This window comes from Ovis canadensis, chromosome 1 (genome assembly GCF_042477335.2).
Source record: "Ovis canadensis isolate MfBH-ARS-UI-01 breed Bighorn chromosome 1, ARS-UI_OviCan_v2, whole genome shotgun sequence".
NCBI lineage: Eukaryota > Metazoa > Chordata > Mammalia > Artiodactyla > Bovidae > Ovis > Ovis canadensis.
In genome coordinates, this window is record NC_091245.1 from 240091421 (window position 1) to 240104980 (window position 13560).

The following is a 13560-nucleotide window of genomic DNA, read 5'->3' on the forward strand; positions in this document are numbered from 1 at the left end:
CACCTCAGAACGGGAGAAGGGGCCCCATGAGGTGCTACAAGTCCCTGACACCTCTCAGACTTCATCCCTGATCACCCTCTCCTTGCACACTCCTCTCCAGCCACACATCTACCCACCCTCCACCCCAGGCCAGCTCCTCAATCCTTCCACTGGACCTTCTCCTGCCTTGGGGCCTTGCGCTGTCTCTTCTCCCTGGGTCTTCTCCCTCCCTTCTCCCTCTGTCTCTTTCCCCTGGTTTCCACATGGCCAACTGCCTGACCACCTTAAGTCATGTTCTCAATGAGAAATGTGATGACTGTATTTAAAATTGGAACTGCTCACCCCATTCCCTTCACCCTAGCAATCCTAACCTTCCAACAGCCCATAGCACTTACCACCTAAAATCCCTGTCCTGTCTGCCACCCCCACCAGCAGGTAAGATCTGTGAAGACAGGGCTCTTTATCTTGTTCATAAATAATCACGCCAAAGAATCAAAGAATCATGCCAAGAACCCAGAGCAGTGACTGGCACAGAGCACACAAAGGCACTCAATACAGATTTGTTGAAAGAATAAATAAGTGCATGATAACCTGTTTTGAACAATTAATATAAGCATACTGTGACTCACTACCCCATGAACTTGGGGTCCCTAATTCTGTTTGGATTTGTGACTAGAATCATGTCACCTCCCAGAGCAGCAGCTTCTCCCCATCAAGCCCAAGGCACTATCCTAAAGGCAAGTAATTTTAAATACCTCTTTCCCCCAAGTCTGAAATGAAATTCATAGACAATAACTTTTTTTTAAATCAATGTAATGCCCTCACTCTAAAAAAAAAATTTTTTAACGAAAGTAAGTTATAACAATATAGGTACTTGAAAACCCTGAGGGAGGCGCCACTGGACCTCTCCCACCCAAGGCCACTGTGCGGGCCCCACCTGGGCCCTCTCTCAATCAACTCCACAGATTCTCCAGGCAGTTCATTTGGAGAAGCGGGCCTTAAGAGTTAGTAAATGTTCCTATACCCAGAATCAACCTAATGCAGCCACCCCAAAATACAGACTGATACAGGTGGTCTGCATTGCCATCTCAAATTATCAGGAACAGCACGGTGTAAAGTTTCTGAAATGGAGAAAACACATGGTAAAAGTTTCCAACTAACAAACTCTTCTCCCAATATATTAAAAATGCAATAGTTATATTCCTCAGAGATTCGGTATATACTGAGTGTATAGATCCCTGGAGGAGGAAATGGCAACCCACTCCAGTATTCTTGCCTGGAGAATCCCTTAGAAAGAACAGCCTGGCGGGCTACAGTCCATGGGGTTGTCAAGAGTCGGACACGACTGAAGTGACTAAGCACACATGCACGCAAGGGGGATGTGTATTATAATCAAGCAAAAAAAGATCATAGGTAGATTCCCACCTGGGAAAGCGACTCTGAAGGTTGGTTGGTAATCTCAGAGTCCAGTGCGGTGAAGGACAATTTTTCATTGAGCCCGACTGTCCACACTGAGGACACCTGGCCCCAGCCACTAAATGGCAATGACCCCTGCATCACAGCAACTGCCAACACCTGCCTCCAGAGTGCCACAACACCCCGGCTGGAAACCAAAGTGTACTGAGAGGGACTGCTTTTAGCGTTTAAAGCCCTGCCTCTGAAGAGAGGAATCCAGATTTCAGAAACACGGAGTTTCACACAGGCCCCGCTCCTGCTACACCACCACAAGACTGACAACTGGACGTCCAACTCCAGCCACTGTAGGCCCCTGTGGCCTCCAGCTGTGTTACAGGTGAAGGCCGTGCTGACCGCAGGGTAAGGATGACCGAACTGGAACCACACACAAGAGGGAAGGGAGGACCCAGGCTTTGCCTTCAGACTGTCTGAATTTGAACCTCCAACTCCAATTAAGAGTGACTCAATCCAGTGCTCTTTGAAAACCTAAAGAGGTGTGTAGGGCGGGAGGTGGCAAGAGATTCAACAGTGAGAGGACATATGTATACCTATGGCTGATTTATGTTGACGTGCGGCAGAAACCAACACAAAATCATAAAGCAATTATCCTCCAATTAAAAATAAATTTTAATTTTAAAAATATACATAAACCTGAAAAACAAAAGTGACTCAAAGCAAGCTTTGGAACTGTTTCTGGGTCTCAGTTTCCTCAATTGTGAAACAGGGATAGTACGGTTTCCACTACTGTTACCTCCATATCCCAGCTGAGGAAATAAGAAAGATCATTTCCTGGTTTAGAACGCAAAAGAATCCATGTTCCCACCCACTGCAAATGGCCAGCAATTAGTATTACTGCTGTTGTTGTGTCCCATTTCTGCTTCAGGGAAGTGATAGCCTGACAAACCTGATAACCTCCAGTCAAGCACTAAGGAATGCAAAAGATTTTGCTTCAGAAATTAAAAGGACCCTGGCCTTGAGCTGCAAATGGTTCTCAAACTTCTGCAAGCATCAGAATCCTGATGGGTTTGTTAAGGAACAGCCACTGCCTGGGCCCCTCCCTGAGACTCTCCAATTAAGGAGGTGGGGGAGGCAAGGGATCAGGGGTTGCGGAGGGAGGCAGTGCCCAAGAATCCAAATTTCTCATAGCTTCCTAGATCAGTCATGCGGATCCAGGGACTACACTTTGAGAACTACTGATGTAAATATTTGGAGTTCATGGCTTTCTAGAAAACCAGGGCCCCCATGTCTGGCAAGACGGCTGCACTCAACCACCGGGAAGAACCTGGGTGCTCCCTCTTAGTTCAGTAACAGGAGATCCCTGGTCCAAATTCTCTGCCACACACCCATCCTACTGCAAAAGCACACACACACAGCTACACACACACACTCATCCAGGAAGAAAACCAGTCAGGAAGGTTTCTCTTCACTCCTTTAACTTCTCCTAGACCCGTGAATAAAAACACCAGGACTGATGGAGGAGCCTGGTAGGCTGCAATCCATGGGGTCGCTAAGAGTCAGGTACGACTGAGCGGCTTCACTTTCACTTTGATGCACGGGAGAAGGAAATGGCAACTCACTCCAGTGTTCTTGTCTGGAGAATCCCAGAGACAGGGGAGCCTGGTAGGCTGCCGTCTGTGGGGTTGCACAGAGTCGGACACGACTGAAGCAACTTAGCAGCAGCAGCAGCAGAGTACTCAGCTGTATCAGGAAGCACACAGAGCTAAAACAGAAGCCTGGTGGGCACTTCTGTTAAAGTTTAGCTCAGCTTCCTAGAGAAACTAAGGGAAATGGGTAAAAACCACATCATCACAACTAGAACATGCTCCATGATGCTTTTTCCCCTCAAGTTTCTGAAGAGTGAAAGTTGATGGCAGGAATCCAAGCAACCAGTTCAGAATAAGATTCGAATTCCAGAGTGTTTACTATTGTTGTTTGCACAGCGTTTCTAAAACTCCAGTAATGCAGCAACATACCCCCTTTAAAGGAAAACATTCTCTCTGACCCCAGGATGCGCGAAGAACCCAATTTGGGAAAATGAGATAGGACCTGGATACTTAATGGCCTTAGGGCAGCACTGAGAGATTCAGAACAAGATGTAACATGTGTTATATGAACTCAAACTACAAACTTTTATGACACTTTGCTCTGAAGATGTTTGCCAAATCTAATCAAGTAAAAATAGAAGGGAAAGTGTCCAGATTTTAAAACAGCATGCCTCTAAAATCCCCAAGCCAGGGGACACAAATAGCTTCCTCTTGCACTAGCCTTGACCCTCTTCAAAGATTTCTCTAAATAAGAGAGGATAACTGCCAAAGTCCTGACCATGGTCCTTACAGAGACTGAAACTTGTTTTACTGCACCTAGTCAACAATTCTCAAAAAAAAAAAAAAAAAAGGCAGAACCACCAGCTATTGCTTTGCTTATTTGCAAAGCTGAGACAACCAAAGCCCCTAGCACTTGAGGACACACCCAACCACTAATCAGGGTCTTAGTGGCAAACCATTTTCAGTAAAAGAACTCTTGCTGTTGTTGTTCAGTGGCTACGTTGTGAATGACTCTTTGAAACTCCATGGACTGCAGCACAGCAGACTCCTGTCCTCCACTATCTCCCAAAGATTGCTCAAATTCATGCCCATTGAATGGATGATGCTACCTAACCATCTCATCCTGTCGCCTCCTTCCCCTTTCGCCTTCAATCTTTCCCAGCATCAGGGTCTTTTCCAATGAGGCAGCTCTACTGGAGGTTACATTTTTCCCACTATACAATGTGGAGGATAAAAAATAAAGTGTCAACCGTGAACTCTGAGTTTTAAATGTTTTTATCATGAACTGTGGTGCTGCAGAAGATTCTTGAGTGTCCCTTGAACAGCAAGGAGATCAAATCAGTCAATCCTAAAGGAAACCAACCCTGAACATTCACTGATGCTGAAAGTCATTCAGGACTGATGCTGAAGCTGAAACTCCAATACTTTGGCCACCTGATGTGAAGAACCAATTCACTGGAAAAGATCCTGATGCTGGGAAAGATTGAGGGCAGAGGAGCAGGGGACAACAGAGGATGAGATGGTTGGCTGGCACCACCGACTCAATGGATATGAGTTTGAGCAATTCCAGGAGATAGTGAAGGACAGGGAAGCCTGCCGGGCTGGAGTCCACGGCGTTGCAAAGGGTCAGACGTGACTGAGCAACTGAACAGCAGCAGCAGCGGCAAACACTGCGCATACATGCGTGAGCCCCACTATCTACTCAGCCAGGAGACAACACTAGCTGAGAACACGTGCTCACAGTCCAGCCTGGTGGCCTAGAGCAGGGGTGCACCAGGCCAGGCTGCAGAGGGCTTCAACAGAAACCATCTTTAAAACAGGAGTGGTCCAAAGTTAACCTCAACATGGAGAAAGAAAGACTCATCCACCACATCACTGCCTTCAACTAAAATGATAAGCCTTCGATAGGCTGAAATTCAAGTTCTGCTTGCTTGGAAATTTTTATTTCCTTTTTATCATAAAGTGGATATTAATTTTTGCATTAAAAATGAGTAAGATGGGATGGGAGGTGGGAGGGAGGTTTAAGAGGGAGGGGATATACAGTATACCTATGGCTAATTTCATGTTGATATATGGCAGAAACCAACACAGTACTGAAGAGCAATTATCCTGCAATTAAAAATAAATTTTCTAAAATGAGAGGCAGAGGTTTTCAAGAATGTCACATTTTTCTGTGTGTACATAGAAAAGAATGTGTAATCAACATCTAACACCATAAAAATAAATTTTATCTAAATTTAAAAATAAAATGATAACACTCAAAAAAATTTTAGGGAGACAAGTTCAGTTTAGTTGCTCAGTCATGTCCGACTCTTTGCGACCCCATGAATCACAGGACGCCAGGCCTCCCTGTCCATCACCAACTCCCGGAGTTCACTCAGACTCACATACATCAAGTCGGTGACGCCATCCAGCCATCTCATCCTCTGTCGTCCCCTTCTCCTCCTACCCCCAATCCCTCCCAACAGCAGAGTCTTTCCAATGAGTCAACTCTTCGCATGAGGTGGCCAAAGTACTGGAGTTTCAGCTTTAGCATCAGTCCTTCCAAAGAACACCCAGGGCTGATCTCCTTTAGAATGGACTGGCTGGATCTCCTTGCAGTCCAAGGGACTCTCAAGAGTCTTCTCCAACACCACAGTTCAAAAGCATCAATTCTTCAGCACTCAGCTTTCTTCTTCTGCCATACACTATTATTGACCATATAGCTTATGCTATATATTACATCCCATGGTTTATTTATCTCAAGGATTTTTAAGAATGTAAAGAAATCCTGAGACCAAAAAGTTAGAGAACTTCTTAATCTAAAAGAACAAGCTCTAAAGTTTATGTCTTGCTCCATGAGGGAAGACAAGTTGCTTAAGATTTCCAAGACTTCTTCCTGCCCTACATCATGCCTTGTTGCGTTATTCTGAAGATTAGGTAGTGTGAGCTTGTGTAAAACTCTTAGCTCAGTGCAGGGCACATGAGGTCTCAGAAAACATTAGCCATCACTGTTATTATTGCTATGGCTACTACTATTACAACCACTATGAGGATTATTATTCCCTCTTGGCAATGTCTTTTACTCAGCTACTAGGGGATTTAGTTTTTGAACTTGTTAAATGTTCTTGGGCCTTTGTAAGGTTGTTGTTGAATCACGGCGCCCAAGATTCTTGGCCCCCGGAGGAGAAGAATTCAATCCGGGGCCAGAGACGAGGCTTGATTGTTCAGAGCTTTTGTGTAATAAAGTTTTATTAAAGTATAAAGGAGATAGAGAAAGCTTCTGACATAGGCATCAGAGGAGGGTAGAAAGAGTACCCACTTGCTAGTGTTAGCAATGCAGTTATATACTCTCCAGTAAATCAAAAGAATGTCTGGAGGTTATAAAGACCTCTTCAGACCTACTCCCATAATTTACATTTTAAGATAACAGAATTAGCCAGAAGGTTTAATCCAGAGACTGTCCTCAGGCAGAACACATTATTGTTATATAATCCTTGTAAAAAGCAGGTCTACTCCCATAATTTACATAATTAGCCAGAAGGTTTAATCCAGAGACTGTCCTCAGGCAGAACACATTATTGTTATATAACCCTAAGGAATGTGGAGAAGGAAAAAAAAGTTTGTCCTTTCTTCCTCCTTGAGAATTCCAGACCCCTCTCTCCTTGGGGACCCCTAGACTTCTTATCAACCTAGGAAATGACTTTACTTGCCGTTTCCTTCACCTAGAATAGCTTTCCTACCTTTCTGTCCAGCAAATTCTAGTACCCAGACACAAACAGCAACAAAAGCCTAGAAACTGGCCCATGTTCACACAGAAGGCCAGCATTCACTGCGCAGTTTTGTATTTGACACTGATAAAAAAATCAGACCTTCAATACTTTGGGTGAACTACTAAGGCACCCATAAATCTTGGGCATTTATCTTGAACTTCAGAGAATGATGTTATTTTTTGGATCACTTTCGGAGCAATCTTTTAATTTCAGTAAGTGTTTCATCAGGAAAGTGAGTAAATTTTGAGTCTAGTTTGGAAATTGGCTAAATTCTTTCTCAGTCAAAGGTGGGGAAAAGTCAGTCTGGCACACTTGTCAATGACCATCATAAAAGCAGATAATAAATGTGCACACACAGTTAACCTCCTCCAGACTTCTCATCCACAGCACAGAACACGTGCAGAGACGTGCGACTGCCTCCATCACCTACTCGCATCTAACAAACTAACTCAGTGACTGTCAACGATATGCCACCGCAGATGACAACGCTGCACCAGTAGAAGACGGTGCCTCTGTAGACCAGTCAGATGGGCTGTGCCTAGCCAGGGTCTTACTTCAAACAAGCAAAATTTTTAAAATCAGCTTTATGGGGCTTCCCTGGAGGGGTCCAGCGGCTAAGGCTCTGCGCTCCCAGTGCAGGGGGCCTGGGCTTGATCCCTGCTCAAGGAGCTAGAGCCCATGTCTGCGCTCCCAGTGCAGGGGCCCAGGCTTGATCCCTGCTCAAGGAGCTAGAGCCCATGTACTGCAACTAGAGAGCCACTGCAGACCTGCAACTACAGATGCCAAATAAATATTTTTTTAAATACCTTTTTGATTATTCTCCCTAGCTTTGTCCACCTCTCTCCCAGAAGAGCATTGTCTGTCTGCTGTCCCATTTGAAAAGTAAGGCTATGATAACACCCATCACAGCCCAGATTCAACAGTCTTCAAGCAACACTTTCTGTTGTTAGCAGATAGATGATCCAAGGTGAAGTCACTCAGTCGTGTCCGACTCTTTGCGACCCCGTGGACCGTAACCTACTAGGCTTCTCCGTCCATGGGATTCTCCAGGCAAGAATACTGGAGTGGATTGCCATTTCCCTCTCCAGGGGATCTTCCCGACCCAGGGATCGAACCCAGGCCTCCCACATTGGAGGCAGATGCTTTAACCTCTGAGCCAGATGACCCAAGAGATGAGGGAAAAATCTTTCTCTCCTCACACCTCAACATTAGCCAGTTTGAGGCACACTTCTACCAAAACACATCTCACATCTAGTCCTTCCTTTACAGGAACACAGCCATCTCTCTAACTGTGGCCACTGGCACAGCAGGCCAGGCCGCTGCTCTCAGGCCTCATACCTCCCACCCCCACCCAGGTCCAGACCTTGCCTGAGCTCAGCCTGCCCAACAGATCCTTCTGAAACAGGCTGCCTTTTCTGCACTCCCCTTTTTCAATAGCCTCAGAGGCTTTCCTTTTCCTCCCCCTCAGAAGCAGCTAACGAAAGGAAGCATCTGGCACCACCTTCTATAGATTCTCAATAACCTCTGCGGGCCTTCTCTGCACCTAACTCCAGCCAGGACTCAAACACACAACCCACAAGGATGGGCTTTAGACACCTCGAACAATCGAGCTCCACACCCTAGCCTCGCTCCCATTCTGAGTGTTTAATCACAGAGGTCTGATTTGAATGCAGAGCCCTTACCTATCACAGAGAACAAGATAAACTGACCTCTCCGCACCTCAGTCGCTTCAATCAAAGTAAGATAAGAATAACTCACAGGGCTAAGGTTACATAAGATAAAATTCAGAGTTTAGCACAGTGCCTGGCCCCATATTAAGTGCTCTGTAAATGGTGGTTACTGGTATAAAAAAATAGAGAGCTTCTTCTTCATATTTTAACTTTCCTGTGATCTACTTGACTATTATATTCCTTGCCATACACATTGTCTTTTCCACCTCTAATCCTTGCCTAATGCCATTCCTATCCCCTGGAGTATATTATGCAATCTTTTGCCTTCTTTGAACCACAACCCAGGGCTGCCCTGCATTTAATCACTGAAGTATATAGTAGTGTGCTCAGTACTGGGGATTCCATAGTGAGCAAACTGCAACTGTGATAAAGGCCCCAAGGAGAAGCACCACCTGCTCAGAGCACACTCGATAGGGGCTTACCCTAATCTGAAAAGTCAGAAAAAAATTCCCTGAAGAAACCACCTTTGCATTTCGTCTCAGAATGTGAAATAGGCATTAACCAAGTTAAGAGTAGGACTCTTAAAACAGCAAGGCTGACATTCAGCGGGAAGTGATACAATATTAACTCTACAAAGACCCTGAAGAGTCAAGAGATGTATACTGTAATTTCTAGAGCAATCGCTATAAAATAAAATGTGAAGCGGTAAGCTAAAATGTCGATAGGTGAATTTAAATTATTTTTCAACGGAGTTTGATAATCCTGAAGTAAAATGGCAAATAAACCCAACCATATCAATAATTACATTAAATGCTAATGAAATGTTAACAGGCTATGATTCCAATTAAAAGGCAAGGATTGTCAGGATGGATAAGGAAACAAAGCCCTGCCATATGCTGCACCTTAAATACATTAAGACAGATAAGGCGACAGTAAACACATGGGAAAAGATGAGCACCATGCAAATGATCAACAGAAGAGGGCTAGAGTGGCTATATTAATACTGGACAAAGTAAACTTCAAGATAGAAAGCATTATCAGAGATAAAAAGGCACATATCGTAATGATAAAAGGGTGAATTCATCAGGAAGACATAACAATCACCAGCATTGTGCATCCATTAAGAGCAGAGGCAGGAGAAGCCTGTGTGAGGTCTGCGGGCCTAGGAAAGTGAAAGAAAGAATGGTGGCAGGGCAAGGGCAACAGGGGCCCAGTGTGAAGTGAGAGTGAGCAGTGGGCGGAGCACACAGGGTCTTGGGGACCCAGCGAGGGGCTTCTCCCTTTACAAGAAGAGTAAAGGGTTTTTACCCACAAGTGCTGTGCGTGCTTAGTCACTCAGTCATGTCCAGCTCTTTGCGACCCTGTGGACTCCAGCCCGCCAGGCTTCTCTGTCCATGGGGATTTTCCAGGCAAGAATACTGGAGTGGGTTGCCATGCCCTCCTCTTTACCCACATACCTACAGTCATTAACCTTTGACAGAAGAGAGAGTATATACAATGGGGAAAAGACAGTCTCTTCAGCAAGTGGCACTTGGAAAATCAAAAAGCTGCATATAAATCAATGAAGTCAGAACACAGCCTCACACCATACACAAAAATAAACTTGCAATGGCTTAAAAGCTTCAACATTAAAATATGACACCATAAAACTCCTACAAGAGAACACAGGCAAAATATTCACTAACATAAATCGAACCAACATTCTCTTAGGTCAGTCTTGGGCAACAGAAGTAAAAACAAACAAATGGGATCTAAATCAAACTCACAAGCTTTTACACAGCAAAAGAAACTGTAAACAAAAGGAAAAGACAACTTTAGAAGGGGAGAAAACACTTGCAAACAATGCAAAAGATAAGCGCCTCACTTTCAAAACATACACACAGCTAATAAAACTCAATAACAAAAAACCACCCAATCATTCATCGGGCAGAAGACCTAAATAGACATTTCTCCAAAGACGACTTAGATGGCCAACAGACACACACAAAGAGGCTCATCAGTGCTAAATATTAGAGAATTCAAAACTACAATGAGGTACCATCTCACAGTGGTCAGAATGGCCCTCATTAAAAAGTCCACAAATAAATACTGGAGAGGATGTGAAGAAAAGGGAACCCTCCTACAACGCTGGCGGGAATGTAAAGGTGCAGCCACTATGGAGAAGAATACTGCAGTTCTTCTAACAACTAATAACAGTTTCCATATGATCCAGCAATCCCACTCCAGGACATATTTTCAGACAAAACTATAATTCAGAAAGACACACGCAACTAACACAACACTGTTAATCAACTATCTCCCAATATAAAATCAATTTTTTTAATATATACACTCATCCCTATGTTCATAGCAGCAATGTTCACAATAAACAAGACATGGAAGCAACCTAAACGTCCAATGACGGAGGAATGGATAAAGAAGATACGGTATGTATACACAAAGGACTATTACTCACCCATAAAAAAGAAGGAAATAATGCCATCTGCAGCAACATGGATGAACCTAGAGATTATCATTCTAAGTGAAGTAAGTCTGAAAGACAAATTACCATGTGATATCATTTCTGTGTGGGATCTAAAACATGACGAATGAACTTATATATGAAACAAAGAGAACAGATCTGAGGCTGCTAAGGGGAAGAGGGGCCAGGGAAGGGATGGGATTGGGAGTTGGGATTAGCAGATGCAAACAATTACCTGTAGAATGGATTAAAAACAAGGTCTTAGTGTATAGCACAGGGAACAATATTCAATATCCTTTGATAATAATGAAAAAGAATGTATGTCTATATATATAATATGCATAACTAAATCACATTGGTGTACAGCAGAAATTCACACAACATTGTAAATCAACTAACTATACTTGAATAAATTTTTTTTTAAATAGAGTAAAGGATTTCATGTAGCGGGATGACATCATCCAAACGAAATAAATCCACAGTGTGACAACAGATTAGAGTTTGTCAGGCCAAATAGGAGGCCCGGGGGCAAGGCGACTGGGACCAGTTAGAGGCTCCCTTAAGAGCCAAGACATGAGATGATGGGAGCTAGGACCAAGATGGCAGTAACAGCAGTGGAGAGAAGGGAAGGACCTCTATGGGGCTACTCAACAGGACTTTTGGGGACATGGAAGATGGAAAGACAGAGTGAGGCTATCTATCAAGGATGTCTCCTGGATTTCTGGGATAGCAAGAGAACTTAAGACGTAACACAGCAATGACAGGGGTTTTTTGGAGGAAGAGAAGCAGATCACAAGCTCAGTTTTAAATGGAACTTCAAGATATCAGGCCAAACAAGATGTTTCTTAGAGTCGCTTAGAAGTCTAGAGTGCAGAGAGGTCCTGGCTGGAGTCGTCAAGTTGTGAGTTGTCTTCATTAGATAGTAACTGGAGCCTGGGGTGGCCAAGATCATCCAAAGAGAGGGTGAATGAGAAGAGACAACGGCCTAGAACAGACACCAGGGAACACCCAGTTTGATTTCATGGCCAGATAAAGAAGGCAAAGCTTTCAAAGGAGCCTGAGATGGTCTGGCCAGAGAAGAGAGAAGGAAACCAGGAGTGCTTTAGCTCAAAGCTGAGGGAAGGGACCTCCCTGATGGTCCAGTGGTTAGAATCTGCCTGCCAGTGCGGGGGACATGGTTTGACCCCTGGTCCAGGATGACTCCACATGCCATGGGGCAACTAAACCCGTGTGCCACAACTACTGAAGCCCGAGCCTAGAGCCCATACTCCACCCAAGAAGCCACCACAATGAGAAAGCACCAGAATAAAGAAAAGTCCTAACAACAGAGAACACTCACGCAGCAAAGGAGACCCAGCGCAGCCAAAATAAACAAAGTTAAAAAAAAAAAGCTGAGGGGACACACTGCTTCACCACGGGAGGGAACAACAGGCACAATGTGGCTGCTGGGGCCCAGAGGGAGGGCTCTCTGGAAAATGAGGGCAGAAGCCCAACAGAAAGGAGCAGAGGAAGAAGCGGAAGGTGAAGACGACACTGAACACACGGAATGCTTCGGGGAAGCTTTGGAGAAAGAGGTGGAGAGAAATGGGAAGGTGGGGTGATGGAGTAGAGGGGGGATGAAGATGAGGGAAGCGTGTGCATGTTTGGATGACACAGAGAGAATCCAGTGCAGGGAGAAATTGAAGATAACAGGAGATAAGCGAGGTGGTGGACAGGTGGAAGTTGTTGAGAAAACAGGAGGGGACCCAGAAGGAAAGGTCCAGTACCAGACCAACCGGGGGACAAGTGCAGGAAGGGTGAGAGACAGGTCCTGCAGGCACTGAACTGTGTACCTGGAAAAGACAGGTCAAAGTCCTAACCCCCATACCTGTGACCTATTTGGAAATAGGGTCTGTGCAGATAAAATCAAGTTAAAGTCACGCTGAATTAGAGTCCTAATCCAACAGCACATGGCCGGTGTCCTCACGAAAGACACAGAAGGAAGATTGATGGAGGCAGAGATTAGAATTATGCTGCCACAAACCATGGAAAACTTGGGGCTACCAGAAGCTGGGGGCTATCCAGGTGGCACAGTGATAAAGAATCTACCTGACAATGCAGGAGACACAAGAGACACGGGTTCAATCACTGGACCAGGAAGATTCCCTGGAAGGGGAAATGCCAACCCACAATCCAGTATTCTTGCCTGGAGAATCCCATGGGCGGGGGAGCCTGGTGGGCTACAGTCCAGGGGGTCTCAAACAGTTAGACACGACTGAGTGACTGAGCGCACACACACGCACCAGAAGCTGGAAGAGGAAAGGAAAGGAGGGAGAGAACAAACTCCCGTTGTTTTTTTGTTTTTTTTTTTGTTTGTTTGTTTTTTTTTTACTCCCGTTGTTTTAAGCCATCCAACTTAGGGCAGTATTCTGTGCCGGCAGCCCTAGGAAACTAAAATGTACATGCAGGGGAGGGGCGGGGGGAGAAGAGAAGCTCTGCTCTATTCTTCATGGCAAGACCACCCTCTGAAATTGTCCTTGTCATTGGCAGCACCAAGAGTCTACAAGGCAGAGTCTCAATGGCTGAGAAAAGCAGCATCACCTGGCTCTGTGTAACGGGACATCCCAGCCCCCCAGCATCCCAGCAACAGGGACTGATTCCTGTTGGATCTCTTCTAATTGACTTGATAGCTGTTCGAGAAGTTTAGAGGAAAAGGTGGG

General features: G+C 44.9%; 1 protein-coding gene across 3 annotated transcripts in view; it reads right to left on the minus strand.

Annotated features, from left to right (window-relative positions):
* MED12L (mediator complex subunit 12L) overlaps positions 1 to 13560 on the minus strand; it is a 361426-nt gene that overhangs the window by 325928 nt on the left and 21938 nt on the right. The gene's annotated exons all lie outside the window — the stretch shown is intronic.